General features: G+C 32.2%; 1 long non-coding RNA gene across 2 annotated transcripts in view; it reads left to right on the top strand.

Annotated features, from left to right (window-relative positions):
* Window positions 1–602: 602 nt before the first annotated feature.
* The window catches only part of LOC144366868 (uncharacterized), a 95,130-nt gene continuing 77,652 nt past the window's right edge, over window positions 603–18,080 (top strand). The window contains exons 1-2 of one of the 2 annotated variants that reach the window (XR_013426013.1): window positions 603–750; window positions 885–985. This is a non-coding gene — a long non-coding RNA (uncharacterized LOC144366868). The remainder of the gene's footprint in view (window positions 751–884; window positions 986–18,080) is intronic. The other variant, XR_013426012.1, reaches the window with a different exon arrangement.

The following is an 18,080-nucleotide window of genomic DNA, read 5'->3' as shown; positions in this document are numbered from 1 at the left end:
AAGAAAAATATACATACATTCCTTTTTAAAATTTTATTTTACTGAGCACATGATTAATTAAATAGGTTATAGTATCACCAAAACATTCATTTGTCCTGATTTACAGTTTTATGTTATTATTTTAAAGTAGAAAACATGATATTGTTAATATTTAGTAGAACATTTTAATTAAATATTTTTCTAAAATATAACCAAAACCTAAGGTGTTACTGCAGTATACATAGTATAGTACTTTTAAATGGTAATGTTTTCTGCAGAAATTAGACACATCTTTTTCAATGGATTATATAATACATGGTATTTATTTTTCATTTTGATATATTTTATATTCAACAGTTGATAATTAATGATTATTTCATATTGTCTATGAAAGTAAACATAATGAATTCTCCATTAACAAGTACCTTATAAATAAATGAAACTTCTGGAGGAAAACATTGTCTATAAACCAGGATTACACATTTAATAGTACAGTTTTGCAAGGATATGCCTTTCAGCACTGATGCATTACATAAGAGGATTTGACAAGGTTAGAATTTGTGTTACTAATGGAAATTATTTTTTCAAGAATTAACCTTTAGGCTACAAAGAATGACAGATATTCAAATATTCTCAAATGAGTATTTAAATTGAAAATTTCTATTCATTCCTGCCCCCAACAGAACTTCCATTCTGGATTCCAGCGTGTCACACACACAATTGAATTCTTAACAGCTGCCATTCAAAAGAACTGCGGAGGACCATTTGAAAGTAATATTTTGCTCTGTGTGACATCTCATTTTTTTCCCCTCAGAAATCATAATTTTTTTACACACCTCGTAGTCTTCCTAACAGGAAACCAGCTCAGCCTGTCATTTTGATTGGGGAGGAACCTTGTTTTCCAGGTCACTGGCTTGAATCCTGGAGACAAGATATTCATGAGGGACCTGTATGGGGAATTTACATCTCGGAGCAGAGTTTTCCTCTCCATTTGCCAGCATGCCAGGTCAGTGAGCCGCTCTGTCAAAGGGAAGATAATGGCTGCTGTGTTGCCCCCCGCTTATTACACACTCAATGCTTCTGACCTTCCATGGAGACCCCCAAAGCATTCTGATTTGGGGCGTCCCTCTGCTCTTTAAGTCTTTCTCATACCCAGATCCTCCTGTCTAAAATACAACATAATTCATGGCTGTGGTGGAGGCTACCTAATACCAGATTTCATACTTTTTCTTCCTGTAAAATCTTTTTGATTATGCAAAGGAAGAAAAACCAGATTATTTTATTTCTTCAACACAGCTAAATTTTATAAGATAAGGAGCACTCAAGATCAATACCTCAATTTTGGTACAAATAAAGTAAAATAAATCTAGGAGCACAATTGAAAACAAAAAACTCAGTTTGTCAACCTTTATTTACAGTTTGAACTAGTCATCTTGTAACGAATATCCTGTGCTTTTGACATTAAAATAGCAAAATTTTATTTTTGAAAAAATTAAACATATGTTTTTAGTAGACAGTAATGCTGTCTTAAGACCTGGAAAAATGAGAAGTGACTTGTCTTCCTGCATTTATGCCTTAATTTAATTCTTTTCTTCACAGAGAAATGGATATTTCAGGACATTGAGAGAGAATAAAGCAGAGGGTTTAACTAAAGATGCCTTCATTTTCTGTTTTAGATATTCAGATATTTTATTAAATATTTCCACTTTTCTACCTGATTTTTTTAAAATATTCTTTTAGTAACCAAGCAATCAAGCATACTTCTGATCATTCAGTCTAGGAGCCAGTAGACAGAGAGAGAGATGAATACAATTGATGTCAAAGCTGAATGTCTGCCTAGAAGTGGGAAGAGGTGCACTATTTCCTCTGGAGCAGGGAAGGTGATAGTTTACAATAACTTTCTTACCTCATGTGATACATCCTTGATGACAACAAAAAGAAAGCATAATTTATTGGCAGGTGTTCTCATAATAATTTCTCAAACATTTCATATTCCTTTTCTGTATTTCCGTTACTATGTATCTGTTGGTACAAATGAGTACACATGTCCCCAGATGACTGTTTTTTAAACCTATACATTGAAAAGTTCATTTTCTGGCCAAAACTGGAAACATAATTATGTACTGAGGCTAATGCAGCTTCCCAATTTTTCAACTGATTAATATAATTTTCAGATGTCTTAATTTGGAATTTCAAATGTGAGTCTTAAGGATTTGCTAGAATCATCTCATTAGTCTATAGGACAACAACAAAAAGGATGTAAATATTATATTAAATAAGCTTTCATTGTTCAAGGACAGACATGTAGTAAATACAAGGACTGCTCTGAGGTATGTTATGTGTGTGTGTGTGTGTGTGTGTGTGTGACACACACACACACACACACACACACACACACACACATATATATATATATATATATATAGAGAGAGAGAGAGAGAGAGAGAGAGAGATACATTTCTTAAATAGCAAGGTTTCTGAAAGTCCAGCAGCCTTGGAAGATTTTCCATTCAGTTCTGATATTTCCAGTGATTAGTCCAACAAAAGAAAAAAAAAACAGAAAAAAAAATGAAGATGAGCCCTACCAATATATCCACCATCAATATCAAGGGATTAGCTTTCAAGAAAGATTCAAATTTCATCAGACAGGGCTGGGGTTGTAGCTCAGTCTTAGAGTTCTTGGCTTGCATGTGTGAGGCCCTGGGTTAGATCCTCAGCACCACATAAAAACAAATAAATAGAGATATTGTGTCCATTTACAACTAAAAGAAAAATCTAAAATTCATCAGATGACTCCCAACATTTCAGTCTCAGAACCCTTTCTCTCATAAGAAATATTGATCACCACAAAGAGCTTTGCTTGTGAGTTCTGTATCTATTGATATTTAACACAATGGAAGTGAAATATGAGAAGACTTTAATGTTGATGTGCTAATTAATTTAGAGGTAACTGTAATAAAACTACTGCATGTTACTACAAAGAAAATTATTTGTGAAAAATAATATTTTTCTCCAACCAAATAATTAATGAAAACAATAGCATGACACTTTTGAAAATAGCTTTAATATTTGAGTTTATAAAAGATAGATTATCTTATTTGATTCGACATTTAATCTAATTGAATGGGTTAGATTTGTAAAAATGTATGAAAGAAGTCTGGCTTTACAAAGGTATGGAGTTGGAAAATTTAATTGCATTTTAATATCTTTTTCAGATAATCATGCATGTATTTCTTTAATACTATTCCAAAACATACCCTGAAGTAATTTCCAATGATTAGTCACAATGTGGAATCTGAACTCATAGAAATAAACATTGACTACTATGCTATGCTAAATTCAATTGTGTACCTTTCATGTTAATCTGTTTTTCACTTTAAAGTAATCTTTTATTTACCCATGTATGTTCTGTAATATCATGAACTAATCATTTGGAAATTTAGATTACACTGAAATATGAAGATGTTCTATTTATTGACAAGCTTAATTATATAATTTTTAAAAATTTTATAAATATTAATACAGACAAGATTAAAAAAATCTTTAAATATTAAGAAAGTGTCAAGTCCAAGATGGGGATACTGCTTTAAAGTATATATATATATATATATATATATATATATATATATATATATATGTTTATATGTTTTATATATTTTATAATATATATATACATATATGAGATTATATATATACATATATATATAATCTCAAATCGACAACAGATACTGTCAGTACTTTTCCTTAAAGTGATTGCTCAATTTGTTCATTTTTAAAAAAAATATCTGCCAAAATTCGGGTCTGGAAAAGTACAGTTTTTTGGCTGTTTTTTCAAGTATAAACAATGCTCCAAGAAAAAAAAAAAAAGTGACCTATTTAGCTTGAAATTCAAGTGATCACATAAATTCTTACCCTGGGATCAACCATTATACTGCAATATGTAGCAAAAATTTTTTGTTTTTTTTTTAATATTCTCAGTGCTTTCCATTTATGAAGAACTCTCAAGAGTCAGAATTTTATAAGATTTTTAGTGTTTACCTCTTCATGGAAAACATACTCAAGTAAAACTGGAACTAGAGTTTGGTTTCATTGCCTTGATTCCTACTGTGGTACCAGCAGTTTTGCCCACAAGTGCTTCTATATCATCAGGGCAAAGATCAACTCAGTAGAAGAGGCAAGAAATATCTAGTATGCCTTGAATTCCTTAGGACAACAGTTTTGACCTCATGCATCCATTGAAAGGGTTTCAGGAACTCCCAGGAGTTTTGAAAACCTTAGAAATGTCTAGATTTTTACACACTTAGTTGTAACCACCAGCCTATTCTAAGAAGTCCAGGAAAGCTAATGAGAGGACACCTCAGTACTTCACAGTGGTAAAGCCTGACTCTTCTTATGCTTCAAATCCTTAATGTAACTAGCTGCAAAGGGATTTACCAATGATTGTAAAGGGACAGAAGAGCCCAGTTATAACAGACTATGCTACTTAATACCACCCTTCTGAATCCATATTCTTTATATGCACGTGTTTTTACAGGTCCCAAGAGATCTTCAGAATTTTGAGTAACATTTCAATTCTCAGTATCTGAGGAAATAACTTGTTTATACTCAGAATGCTAACATTTAAAAATCCTCTCTCTCTCTCTCTCTCTCTCTCTCTCTCTCTCTCTCTCTCTCTCTATATATATATATATATATATATATATATATATAGTAGATAGATAAATTTATAATTAAAATATGTTTAAGTGGTTCAAAATGTATATATATATATATAGAGAGAGAGAGAGAGAGAGAGATAGATAAATTTATAATTAAAATATGTTTAAGTGGTTCAAAATGTATGCAGACTTTAGTGGATGTTTTTTAATGCTAAAATTGATCTACCAATAATTTTTTTTAGTGATAACTATGGGTAGTAACATGAACTGAACAAGCTACTATTCTTCATGCTTAACAGATATTATTTCACTGATTTTTATAACATCCAAAGAAGTATGCACTATTATTTTCCACACTTTAACAGATGAGAAAATGAGAATATGGACAGTTTAAGCAAATTTCCCAGTTAGATGGCTAGTAAGAGGTGAAATTAGGATTTGAACCAAAGTTATAAACTATAGACTAACTGTTCAATTACCAATGTATACTGCCACTAAAAAGATAAATGTATTTAAAATTTTTAATGATTATATATTAAATATTTCAAATATTAAGACAATAGAGAATTATTACATTTTCTTTTAACATTCATATATATTATTTTAAAATTTATTTAATTAGTTATACATAATAGTAAAATGCATTTATGTACTTTTATATATCATACATAGAAGGGATATAATTTCTCATTTTTCTGAGTGTGCATGTTTCAGAATCATATGGATTATGTAGTCACATATATACATACAGTAATAATGTCTGTTTTGTTCTACTATCTTTTCTATCCCCACATTCCCGCCCTTTCCCTCCCATCATTTCCCTCTATCTAATCTAAGGTAATGATAGTCTTCCCTAAGTGCTCCCCACCTTATTGTGAATTAGCATCTGAATATTAGAGAAAACATTCAGCCTTTGTGTTGTGGGATTAGCTTATTTTGTTTAGCATGATATTCTCTAAATTCAACCACTTACTGGCAAATGCCATAATTTTACTCTTCTTTAAAGATAAGTAATATTCCATTGAGTATGTATACCATTTTTTCTTTATTCATTCCTCTATTGAGGGACACCTAGTATGGTTCCATAGGCTAGCTGTTGTGAATTGAGCTGTGTTAAACATTGATGTGGTTGTGTCACTATAGTATGCTGATTTTAAGTCCTTTAGATAAACCAAGGAGTGGGTTAGCTGGGTCAAATGAATAGCATTTTAATTCCCAGTTTTCTGAGGAATCTCCATACTGCTTTCTATAGTGGTTGCACCAATTTGCAGTCCCACCAACAATGTATGATTGTACCTTTTCCTTACCTCCTCTTCAATATTTATTGTTGCCTATATTCTTGATGATTGTCATTCTGACAGGAGTGAGATGAAACCTTAGAGTACTTGATTTGCATTTCTCTATAGCTAGAGATGTTGAACACTTTTTCATAAATTTGTTGATCAATTGTATTTCTTCTTTTGTGAAGTGTCTGATTAGGTTATTTGTCTTTTGTTTTTGTTTTATTTATTTATTTATTTATTTATTTTGTGTGTTAAGATTTTTGAGTCTTTATATATCCTAGAGATTAATGCTTTATTGAAGGTGAATGTGGTAAAGATTTTCTCCCAACCTGTAGGATCTCTTCTCATGTTATTTATTTTTTCCTTTGCTGAGACGAATTTAAAAATTTAAATGATTATATTAATTTTAAATTTTAATGATTATATGATTTTTTTAAAATTTAAATTCATCCCATTTACGGTTTCTTGATTTTACTTCTTGCACTTTAGGAGTCTTGTTAAGGAAGTCAAATCCTAGGCTAATGAGGTGAAGATTTGGCTCTATATTTTTTTTTCTATTAGGCACAGGGTCTCTGTTTAGTGCCTAATATCCACTTTGATCCACTTTGAATTTATTTTTGTGCAGGGTGACAGAGATTTAATTTCATTTTGCTACATATGGATTTACAGTCTTGCCAGCACCATTTGTTGAATAAGCTATCTTTTCTCCAGTGAATGTTTTTGGCACCCGTATCTAGTATGGGATAGCCATATTTATGTGGGTTTGTCTCTATGTCCTCTATTCTGTACCATTGGTCTACAAGTCTACTTTGGTGCCAATATTTTGCTGTTTTTGATAGTATAGCTCTGTAGTATAGGTTAAGGTCTGGTATTGTGATGCCTCGTGCTTCACTTTTCTTGCTAAGGATTGCTTTAACTATTCTACATCTTTTATTTTTCCAAATCTCATGATTGCTTTTTTTTATTTCTATGAAAAATGTCATTGGGATTTTAATAGAATTGCATTAAATATGTATAATGCTTTTGGTAGTATGAGCATTTTGACAAAGCTAATTCTGCCTATCCAGGAGCATGGGAGATATTTACATATTCTAAGGTTTTCTTCAATTTCTTTCTTTAATGTTCTGTAGTTTTCATTGCAGAGGTCTTTCACCTCTTCTGTTGGATTGATTTCCAGGGTTTTTTTTTTTTTTTTTTTTTTTTGGAGGCTATTGTGAATGGATTTCTCTTTCAGTGGATTCATCACTAATGTATAGGAATGTGTTTGACTTGTGGGTGTTGATTTTATATCCTGCTACATTGTTGAATTCATTTATTAGTTATAGAAGTTTTGTGGTGGAATTTTGTTTGTATTTTCTAGATATAGAATTATGTCATCAGCAAATAGGGATAGTTTGGGTTCTTTTTTACCTATTTGTATCCCTTCAATTTCTTTCTTTTGTCTAATTGTTCTGGCTAGAGTTTCAAGGATGATGTTGCCTAAAAGTGATGAAGGAGGACATCCTTATCTTGTTATAGGTTTTAGCAGGAATGCTTTCAGATTTTTTCCATTTAGAATGATGCTGTCCTTGGGTTTAGCATATATAGCTTTTACAATGTCAAGGTATGTTCCTACTATTCCTGGTTTTTCTAGTGTTTTGAACATGAAGGTGAGCTATATTTTGTGAAATGCTTTTTTTTTTTTGCATCTATTGAGATGATTCATATGATCCTTGTTTTTAAGTCTATTAATATGATTAATTACATTTATTGATTTCCATACGTTGAACTAACCCTGCAACCCTGGAATGAATCCCACTTGATCGTCGTGCACTATCTTTTTAATGTGTTTTTGAATGCAATTTGCCAGAATTTTATTGAGAATTTTGCATCTATATTCTTCAGGGATATTGGTCTGAAGTTTTCTTTCCTTGATGTGTCTTTATCTGGTTTTGGTATCAGGGTGATATTAGCCTCATAGAATAAGTTTGGAAGGATTCCCTCCTTTTATATTTCATGGAATACCTTGAGGAGTATTGGTGTTACTTCTTCTTTGAAAGTCTTTTAGAACTTGGCTGAGAATCCATCTGGTCCTGGGCTTTTCTTGGTTGGTAGGCTTTTGATGGCATTTTCTTTTTCATTAATTGAAATTGATCTGTTTAAATCATATATGACCTCCTCATTCAGTTTGGGTAGGTCATATATCTCTAGAAATTTGTCTATCTCTTGGATATTTTCTATTTTATTAGGGTATAAATTTTCAAAATAGTTTCCAATTACATTTTGTAGTTCAGATGTGCCCATTGTGATATTTCCTTCTTCATCTTGTATTTTAGTAATTCATTAACATGAAATAACATGGCCAGGAGTTTATCTATTTTATTTATTTTATCAAAGAATCAACTTTTGTTTTTTCAATTTTTTTTCAATTGTTTCTTTTGTTTTGATTTCATTAATTTTAACTCTGATTTTAATTATTTCCTGTCTCTACTGCTTTGGGTGTTGATTTGTTCTTCTTTATCTAGGGCTTTGAGATGTAGTGTTAGGCCATTTATTTGTTGACTTTTTATTCTTTTAATGATGCATTCAATGCAATAAACTTTTCTCTTAGTACTACTTTCATTGTGTCCCAGAGATTTTGATAGATCAGTGTTCTAATTTACCTCTAAGAATTTTTTTATTTCATCCTTGATTTCTTCTACTATCTATTCATCATTAAACTGTGTATTATTTAGTCTCCACTTGTTACAATAGCTTCTATTTTTTATTTTATAACTGATTTCTAATTTAATTCCATTGTGGTCTGACAGAATGCAGGGCATTATCTCTGTTTTTTTTTTTGTTTTTTTGTTTTTTTTTTTTTTGCTATTTACTAAAAGTTGCTTTGTGGCATAAGATATGGTCTATTTTAAGAAGGATCCATGTGCTGCTGAGAAGATGAATGAAATATTCTACATATGTCTGTTAAGTCTAAATTATTGATTCTATTTTTTATAGTTTCCTTATTTAGATTTTATTTAGAAGATCTCTCCAGTAGTGACAGAGGTGTTTTAAAGTCACCCAGTAATATTATATTGTGGTCTATTTGACTCTTGAAATTGAGAAGGGTTTTCTTGATGTACATAGATGCTCCATTGTTTGAAGCATAAATATTTATAATTGTTATGTCCCGCTTATATATACTTCCCTTAAGGAGTATGAAATGTTGTTCTTTGTCTCTTCTGATTAACTTTTGTTTAGAATCTACTTTATCTGAAATGAGAATGAAAACCCCTGCTTGTTTATGCAATCCATATGAGTGATAAGTTTTTTCCCATCCTTTCACCTTCAGTCTGTGGATGTCTTTGCTCATGAGGTGAATCTCTTGAAGAGGGCATATTGTTAGGTCTTTATTTTTAATCCAACCTGCCAGTCTATATCTTTTCATTGATGAGATTAGGATGTTGACATTCAAGGTTATTATTGAGATATGATTTGTATTCCCTGTCATTTTGTTTTATTTCTGGTTTTGATTTGTCTTAGTTTCTCATTTGGTTGAATGTCACTTTAGTGTACATTCTCTCTTTGTTGGTTTTCACTTTTTCTTTTTACTTTATCCTCGTAGAATATTTTGTTGAGAATGTTCTGTTGTGTAGGCTTTCTAGTTGTGAATTCTTTTAATATTTTTTTTTCATGGAATGTTTTGATTTTATCTTCAAATCTGAAATTTAATTTTGCTAAATATAAAATTCTTGGTTGGCATCTGTTTTCTTTCAGAACGTGAAATATATTATTCGCAGACCTCCTAGCTTTGAGGGTCTGAGCTGAGAAATCAGTTGAGATCTGAATTGGTTTTGCCCTATACATAATTCAATTTCTTTTTCTCACAGCCTTAAGATTTTATCTTTATTCTCTGTGTTAGTCATTCTCATTATAATGTGTCTTGGTGTGGGTCTGCTGTAGTTTTGTACACTTGGGGTCCTGTAAGCCTCTTTATTTAATTTTCCATTTCATTCTTTAGGTTTGGGAAGTTTTCTGTTATTATATCATTGAAAAGATTCTGCATTCTTTGGTCTGTATCTCTGCTCATTCACCTATTCCAATAACTCTTAATTTTGGTCTTTTCATGTTATTTGATATTTCTTGGATGTTCTGCTCATGTTTTCTTACCATCATAATAACATAAAATATTCATACCATTCCAATTTATGAGAACTTAAAAATAGAAAATCTTAGAATTACAATCAGAAAGGCCATATGTTCTTCTTATTGCTTATTCTAAGTATTTTCAATCTTTAAATGGACATTTTAAAATAAGTTTTGTTTGTGCTATTAACATTTACTTCAACTTTTTTCAAGTATGCCTTGTTAAATATCACTGATGGTTTTTTTTCCAGCCCTTGTTTGTATTTTATTTAGAGACAAGGTCTCACTGAGTTGCTTAGTACCTTACTATTGCCAAGACTGGCATTGAACTTGAGATCCTCCTGCCTCAACCTCCTGAGCCACTGGGAGTACAGATGTGCATCACTACACCCAGCTGATTGATATATTATTTTTTTTAACTTCATTTGGGTCTTAGGAAATTTTTCAAATGATTTTCATCTTCTAATATTCTAAAATTATTAAGTATTAAACATAAATGTTCATATGAATATCACATGCATTCATTATATATAAATACATCATAATTAGCATCCTTTCATTATTTGAAATATTTCATTAGTACACAATTATTAGTTACTGAATTGTGTTGGCCGAAAATCTTAAGTTGAAACCCTAACTACTTGTGTGAATATATTTGAAGACAGAGTCTTTTAGGAGTTAATTAAAGTTAATTAATGCTAAATGTGGTCATTAGTGGGCCCTAATTTCAAAGGCAGTGTTACAAGAAATGGGAGAAACACCAGGTTTGCTCTCTCTGAATGCACACAGAAGAAAAGTCTTATGTCAGAATATGGAGAAGATGGCCTTTCCCAAGCCAGCAAATGCATCCTGACTGAAGTCAACCCAGCAGCACCTCAGTCTTAGACTTCTCAGTAACCAGAACTATGAGAAAATATATAAATTTCTGTGGCTTAAGCCACCAGTCTGTGGTAACTTTTACAGTATCCTGAGCTAATAGAACATAGAACAGATATTAAAAACTACATGATATATTAATTTCTAGATGGAATAAGTTCTGACATAATTCCAGTACATGATGAAAAAGACAAAAGGAAAGTTAATTCACACACTTGCTCATGCACATGCACACAACCTGCCATCACACTTAAAAATGGTTCTTTTGTTAGCACTGTTTTTTAATCATCTAGACTTTAGAATAATTAATTTTTAAAAAAAGCCATAATGAGAGTTGAGTTTTAAACATATAAAATAGCTCAACCCAAGAACTAATGAAATTGAAAGGGTACTTTAAATTTAGGATTGGATTTGGAGTTTGGGAGTCAAATATCAGATTCTAAGCAAAGCACACTGAGTTTATTGCAAATCAAGGGCAATAATAATACTTTTCACGTGAACTATTGTGATAATTAGTTGAGAAAAGAAACATAAATGTGTAACTAGGTTCCATGGTAACCTCAAAGCTCAGCCCACAAAACTACCACAGTCTTCACTGTTCCTTTTGACACACCTCTCTCCTACTAGAACCTCACTGCCCAAGTGGAGGACTTAGCCTTCAGGTTACTGAGCTAAAGTGCCCCAGGCTGTGGCTCCAGGTTCCTCAATCCAGTCAGCACAAAGCTTCCATCATTTTATTTTCAGCAAACAGAGAGCAGCCTACTTATCTGATAACTTATCCCCTCAAGATTAGATCTGGGTGCTGGGGATGTGGATGAAGTGGTAGCGCTCGCCAAGCTTGTGTGAGGCACTGGCTTCGGTTCTCAGCACCACATAAAAATAAAGACATTGTGTCCACCTAAAACTAAAAAATAAATATTTAAAAACTAACTAAATAAAACAAATTTGTCAACAAAGATCTGGGACTTGAAAAAAAAGAGGTTAGGTCTGACTTTCTATTCCTTCTGAAGTCTAAACTAATTAATTTGATAAATTACTTTCATACATATCAAAAAATAAGAAATCTTCACATTAAATCTTAGGCAATTTTGATGGCGAGCCACATCCAGGCACATGCATGCTCACACTCACACATACAAACACAGGCACACACATCATGAGCCAATCCTTGTTACCTCCTTCATATTTAACTATTAAGATATTTTTTTTAGTTGTAGATAGACACAATATCTTTATTTATTTATTTATTCATTTATTTTTATGTGGCACTGAGAATCAAACCCAATGCCTCACCTGTGCAAGGCAAGTGTTCTACCACTGAGCCTCAACAACAGTCTCTTTCATATTTAATTTTACAATGTATGTTTTTGAGTTAAAATGTTTTCTAGTTTTACTTCATCTGGAAATAGCTAATTGATTATAATAACATACACATCTGATCATTTTTGTTTTAGTTTTCAGTACCAAGTTTTTTCTTAATTTTTATTATTAAAATACCTGCACATTTTATATACTGTAGGTAAAAAGCTAAATAATCAATAATATTAAAGCTTGAGGGATACCATAACTCTCTGCACCTGTTTCTGAAGAGTCTTGTGGGGTATAAGGCTGCGTTAAAAACCACAATACTATTTAAAAACCTCCTGGAAAACTCCTGTCATCTGTTCAAAGTCCCTCAACCTTTATGTTAGAACTGCGGGATGGCTGCACTAACAACCTCTTTCTAGTCCCTACTTCACATCTGAATAGAGATCCTAGTGAGTTCTTCTGTGATTTCCATCATTGGATCTTTTGAGCATAAAGAATTACTTCCTCAATAGGTTTTCTATTAAGGAAAGAGATTATATCCTTGAGCCTCTTCAAGTAAAGTGCCCATGAATTCAACCAAATTTTCAACATGCTGCTATACAAATGTATTTCCAGCCCTGACTACAGGAACATTTTCTTTGTTCCTGTGTATAATTTAGTTTCCACTTTCGCTGTTTTTAAGGGAAAGATTCTACAAGGCAGTAGAAATAGAACTAGATTAGAACTAAGGACACTGGGATCTAGGTCCCTAATTGGGTCTGTGAACTTGCTTAGGTAGGTCACTGAGCTCTCTGCTTCTTACCTCATCCTTTAAGGTAAAGCAAGAATGCCTGTCTTGTCTCAATCTCAAGGCATTGTGAGGTTCTAAACATTTTGAACACATTTAGTAAATACCATGCAATATAACTGTAAAATAAATTATTGTCATTTTGTTACATAAATTCTGACTAATTTATATCATGAACATTTATGAATTAAAAACTGATAAGAACTCCAATTTTAAAGGATCAAGAATCATACTTATAGTAGCTACATGGCACTGATTTGAAAAATCAATAAAGCTACCTATATCATGAGTTTATATATTACTGATGAGATCAAATCAGTGAAAAAATGATTGATTTTTATATCATATCGATATCTCTCAACATTAATTTGATCTAATTAAATTATAAAATAAGGTATTCCTCATGACATCTTTTTTTTTAAAAGCTTCACTAAGAAAATAATATTAGGAATTGATTGAACAAAAACTGGCTGACATAGATTTATTTTATACTATTTGAGATTTCCTGTCCATTCTTTCACAGGATTTTGTACATTTGGGAGGATTTTGTCAATTCTTTCAAAACTGATGGTCTTACAATGATTGGTTGGTAGACAAATCTTTATTAGCTTCTCCTTGGACTGCACATCTAGTAAGAAGAAATGTTAATTACCTTTTTGTGGACAGTATTCTAAGAAAGTTTGTGAAGAAAATATCCTTGGAAGATAAAGATAAAGTAGTACTTTTGGAAAAAAGCAGGGTTGTTTCTGCTCCTTATAATAAAGACAATATCTCCCTCTGAAACCAATACAAAACAGTTGGACTTCCTACACTCGAAATTCCTCCCCTATAGCATAGTCCCTGCTTGAACAGATGTCACTTATCTTACTTTGCATTGCCCTTTGGGAATAGAGGCTTAAAAAAAAAACAAACAGTACAAATGCTGATTTGGAGTACTACTATTGCTATGAGTAGCAAAATTGTCTCTAAGCTAGAAATCACATTCCTGCTGCAACCAATGACAAAATCAGGACTCCCTATATTGTTGGCTTTTGAGTAAGAAAGAATTTTAAGACTCTTCACAGTTCTTGATAATAAAAACACCTGACAAAAGATACTATAAGTGATGTTCCTAGATATTTTATGTCACTGAATTCTATTGGTGGGTTATTAAAACAATTTTTTAAATCTCAGAAACTCCCATATATGGTGACCAAGTAAGTACCAAGTCTTCACTAGAAGCCAGGTACTGAAACTTGTAATACTTGCCTAAAAAATTAAATTTGCCCAAGTTGAAATCAGGGGATCATATAGGGCTTAAGTACACCTAAATTCTTAAATACCATTATTTTTTCATACAACATTATATGAAAGTTGTTGATAGTTTTATTTCTGTTCATTACTTCTTTTTAGTAAAATCTGTTCACCCGTGGCTTTGAGGAGCAGCTTTGTCTAGCAAAAGATTTTGAAATGCTGGCTATAATCATTTGGGATGAGGGTCAATCTTACTCTACTTCCAAGGAATTTGCAATGAAAACACAATTGTGAAATTTTTATTGTTGCAATTTTCTTTAAAAAGTCATGTTTACTGAGAGAATGAGAATTCCATTCAAAGATTTCATGGTAAGATGTGTGTACACTGAATAACAAGAAGGTAGTATCCAGACAGACACAAATAAAACTGACATACATAGGAATGACAAGAGACCATTTATTGAAGCTGAGAGAAAGAGAGAGAGAATTGAAGAAGAGAGAGAGAGAGAGAGAGAGAGAGAAAGAGAGAGAGAGAGAGAGAGAGAGAGAGAGAGAGAGAGAGAGAGACAGATGGCTATCTCTGCTGTCATTCCGCTTGCCACAGTTGCTGGTTCTAATTCTTATATCACTGTTCATAAGATTTTCCTGTATTCAGCTAAGAAATTTCCTTCATTCAAGGAACAAAACCACTCTTGATTAACAGTATTAATTTTTAAAAATATTTTTAGTTGTAGTTGGACATAATGCCTTTATTCTATTTATTTATTTTTATGTGGTATTGAGGATCAAACCCAGCGCCTCACATGTGCTAGGCGAGCACTCTATTGCTGAGCCACAATCCCAGCCCCAACAGTATTAATTTTATTTATTAACTTATTTACTTTATTTTTACTTTGGTACAAGTAAATATTTTATTTATTTCTTGTAATTAGAATAAAGTGAATCCAAAGAAACCATTGTATTAATCATATATCCATCACTATATTAATTTGCCTGAGGCAATTAACTTGTATACAGAAGAGGTTTATTTTGAATCACAGTTTTGGAGGTTTCAGTCCACAATCTATTGCCCTCGGTGATTTGGGTCTGTGGCAAGACAGCACATCATATTTGAAGTGTATAGAAGAGAAAAACCACATCATCATGAGACAAGAGACAGAGAAAAGAAGAAGAAAGAGCATTCCTGCAATGACCTAAGGACCTCACCATAAGGCCACACTTCCTAAAGTTTTTATCACCTCCCAATAGTCTCTCCCTGAGTATCAAGATTTTAATACCTGGGCCTTTGGGAGAAATTTAGAATTCAAGCCATAACTATCATCTAGAGCATATTAAAGAGTCAAATAGCACATTAAGCTAATGGAATTAACCTAATTTTTTTAATGACAATCTTATATATTCCTTAATATCACAAATGTAGAATTTCACACTAATGGGAAACAGTCAAACGGATTTCAACTTTTAAAATATTAGTTCTGTTTGCATAGGCTAATAATATTAATTTTTGCATAGGCTAATAATATTAATTTTCTGAATCATAGTTTTCTCACCTGTAAAAATAGAATATTAATACCTTATAAACAGCAATTTTTGTGACAACGTAAGAACTAAACATTATTAACATCTGATTTCAGCATTTTAAACATCTATCCCCAACTTACAAATTTCTGCCACTCATTGCTGGGATAGACTGATACTGATGTTAAAAGCAAGGTTACTCCTCTTAGAATCTGTCTTACTCTGTGACCTCAGGGATAATTTGTTATTTTCAGACCAGACTAGACGTTGTTGATGAAGGCTCAGAGAGCAAACAAAGAGAGACAGAATCCAGGAGTCAGAAAAGAGAAATAATTTATCAAAACTCATTTGTGACAATTTATGTGACGACCAGGAAAAAAGAAAGAAAGAAGGAAGCCAAGAATGAAGTCAAGGCATTCTGGAGAATGTAGCAAATTGAGCTTCGAAAAAGATATTAAAAAAATAAAAGACAGGAAGAAATAGAAAATAGAAAAGTATTCCTAACAACTGGATTTCCAAGATGTATGCTTAAAGAATTAAATTGGTTTTTCCATTTTTTAATAGTAACTAGCAGTGGAAATGCAGTTCTTTAAATGCAGATTACCTAAGTTAGAATCATACAGACTTACAGGATCAACGTGTAGATATATATTGTATACAAAACATTATATCATGCGCTAAATAAATAATGTCATCTTAATTTTCCTGATATTTTACATTAAGCTCAAGTAAAAGAAATAAAAATAAGAGACATCAATTTGACTGTCAAAGGCAACTGAGATTCTTGTATTTGGGTCACACCCTGTAAGAATGATTGTAAAAAAAACTCCAAAAGCTTTTGTTGACGATCTGAAATGTCTCCACAATCTCTGTAGATTGTAGACCTCCCAGTCTCCCAACAGCTCCTTCCTTTGAGTAATGGAGGAAAAAGATGGGCCAGATCAGATCTTTAGTAGACACCACAGGTCATGAAGATAGAGGAATGTTCACTGTGTATCACAAGACTATTCTAGAGAATGTATTACATTATGCACCTTTTATATTTATCCCACTTATTTCTTACAACAGATGAGGTAGGAAATATTAATACTATGATCATTTCTAATTTACAGTCAACACGGAGACAGGATAAAGAACTCAGAGTTCCCGAGGTTCCTAAGATCTAATTATTCCAGATGCCCACAGGTTAGAATAAATGTTATCTAAAAAGAATGAGTTTAGTTTAAGAATTTGGCAGGGATCAGCCTGAAATTTAGCATTATTAGTGCTAGCAGCTTGTTAGGTACTGAGCAAGCTGGGATGAGCACAAGACTTTTAAAAAATTGAACTAAGGTCTTTTCAAGATGTTTTAATAGCACAGCTTATCACATGTGACTAAACACTTTAAATTGATTCTTGATAATGCTTGTTGATCTTCTAATTTTTTTTTTAAGTTTAGACACTTCACTCTCATGATGAAATAGTCAAGACTAAGTACAGTGTTTTACTGTGGTTTTGTATTTCCTGTCTTCCTGTCATAGATAAACTTGCAGGCCTGGCAGCAATGTCAATATCATCTCACAGACAGGCATTAAACATAGGGGAGATGGTGAGCCATCACTTAGATTAAATTCCATAGGCTTTTTCCCCCATTATAAATCTAAGCCTTCTGACCTTAACAGCAGGTGCATCTTATTTCAAGAGTTATAGGATTTGGTGGCTAGACTAGCCCTGCATGAAATGTGCACTCTAACTTATGACACGCCTTTACATGGTGAGGGCTGACTGCAAATTCCTCAGTATGACCAAAAGTAGAAGAAAACTCTCATCAAGCAAAAAAAAAAAAAAAAAGAAAAAAGAAAAGAAAAGAAAAGAAAAAGAAAAAAAGAAAAGTTTGCTTGTATAATTTAAGCAGCCCTTGAATAAACAGGCTGTAATTGCTATAGTAGCTTTGAAAATAACAGAAACAATAGGACTACATTTTTAAAAATATCTGATAATGTCAGTTCATTGCTTCCTGTTTACTTGCAATTATTTGAAAATAACCTGGATAACTTTATAATCAAGGTATTTCCTCTTGGCTCCCTGGTATACATAAGACTGCCTGAGGAGAGGATTGACATCCTAAGGTGTCCAAAGCATAATCAGCCTTAAGAGCTGCTAATGTTAAAATCCTGACTAATGTTAATCAAAAATTAAAAAAAGGAAATCTTAGCTTGTTAAATACACATGTAAACACACACACACACACACACACACACACACACACACACACCACGTTAGCTTTTAAAACACGGTTGGTAAGTAACATTACCTAATTTTACAACTATTCCGACCCATATCCACTTTGTAGCA

This window comes from Ictidomys tridecemlineatus, chromosome 1 (assembly GCF_052094955.1).
Source record: "Ictidomys tridecemlineatus isolate mIctTri1 chromosome 1, mIctTri1.hap1, whole genome shotgun sequence".
NCBI lineage: Eukaryota > Metazoa > Chordata > Mammalia > Rodentia > Sciuridae > Ictidomys > Ictidomys tridecemlineatus.
This window is presented reverse-complemented; position numbering and strand designations above follow the sequence as displayed.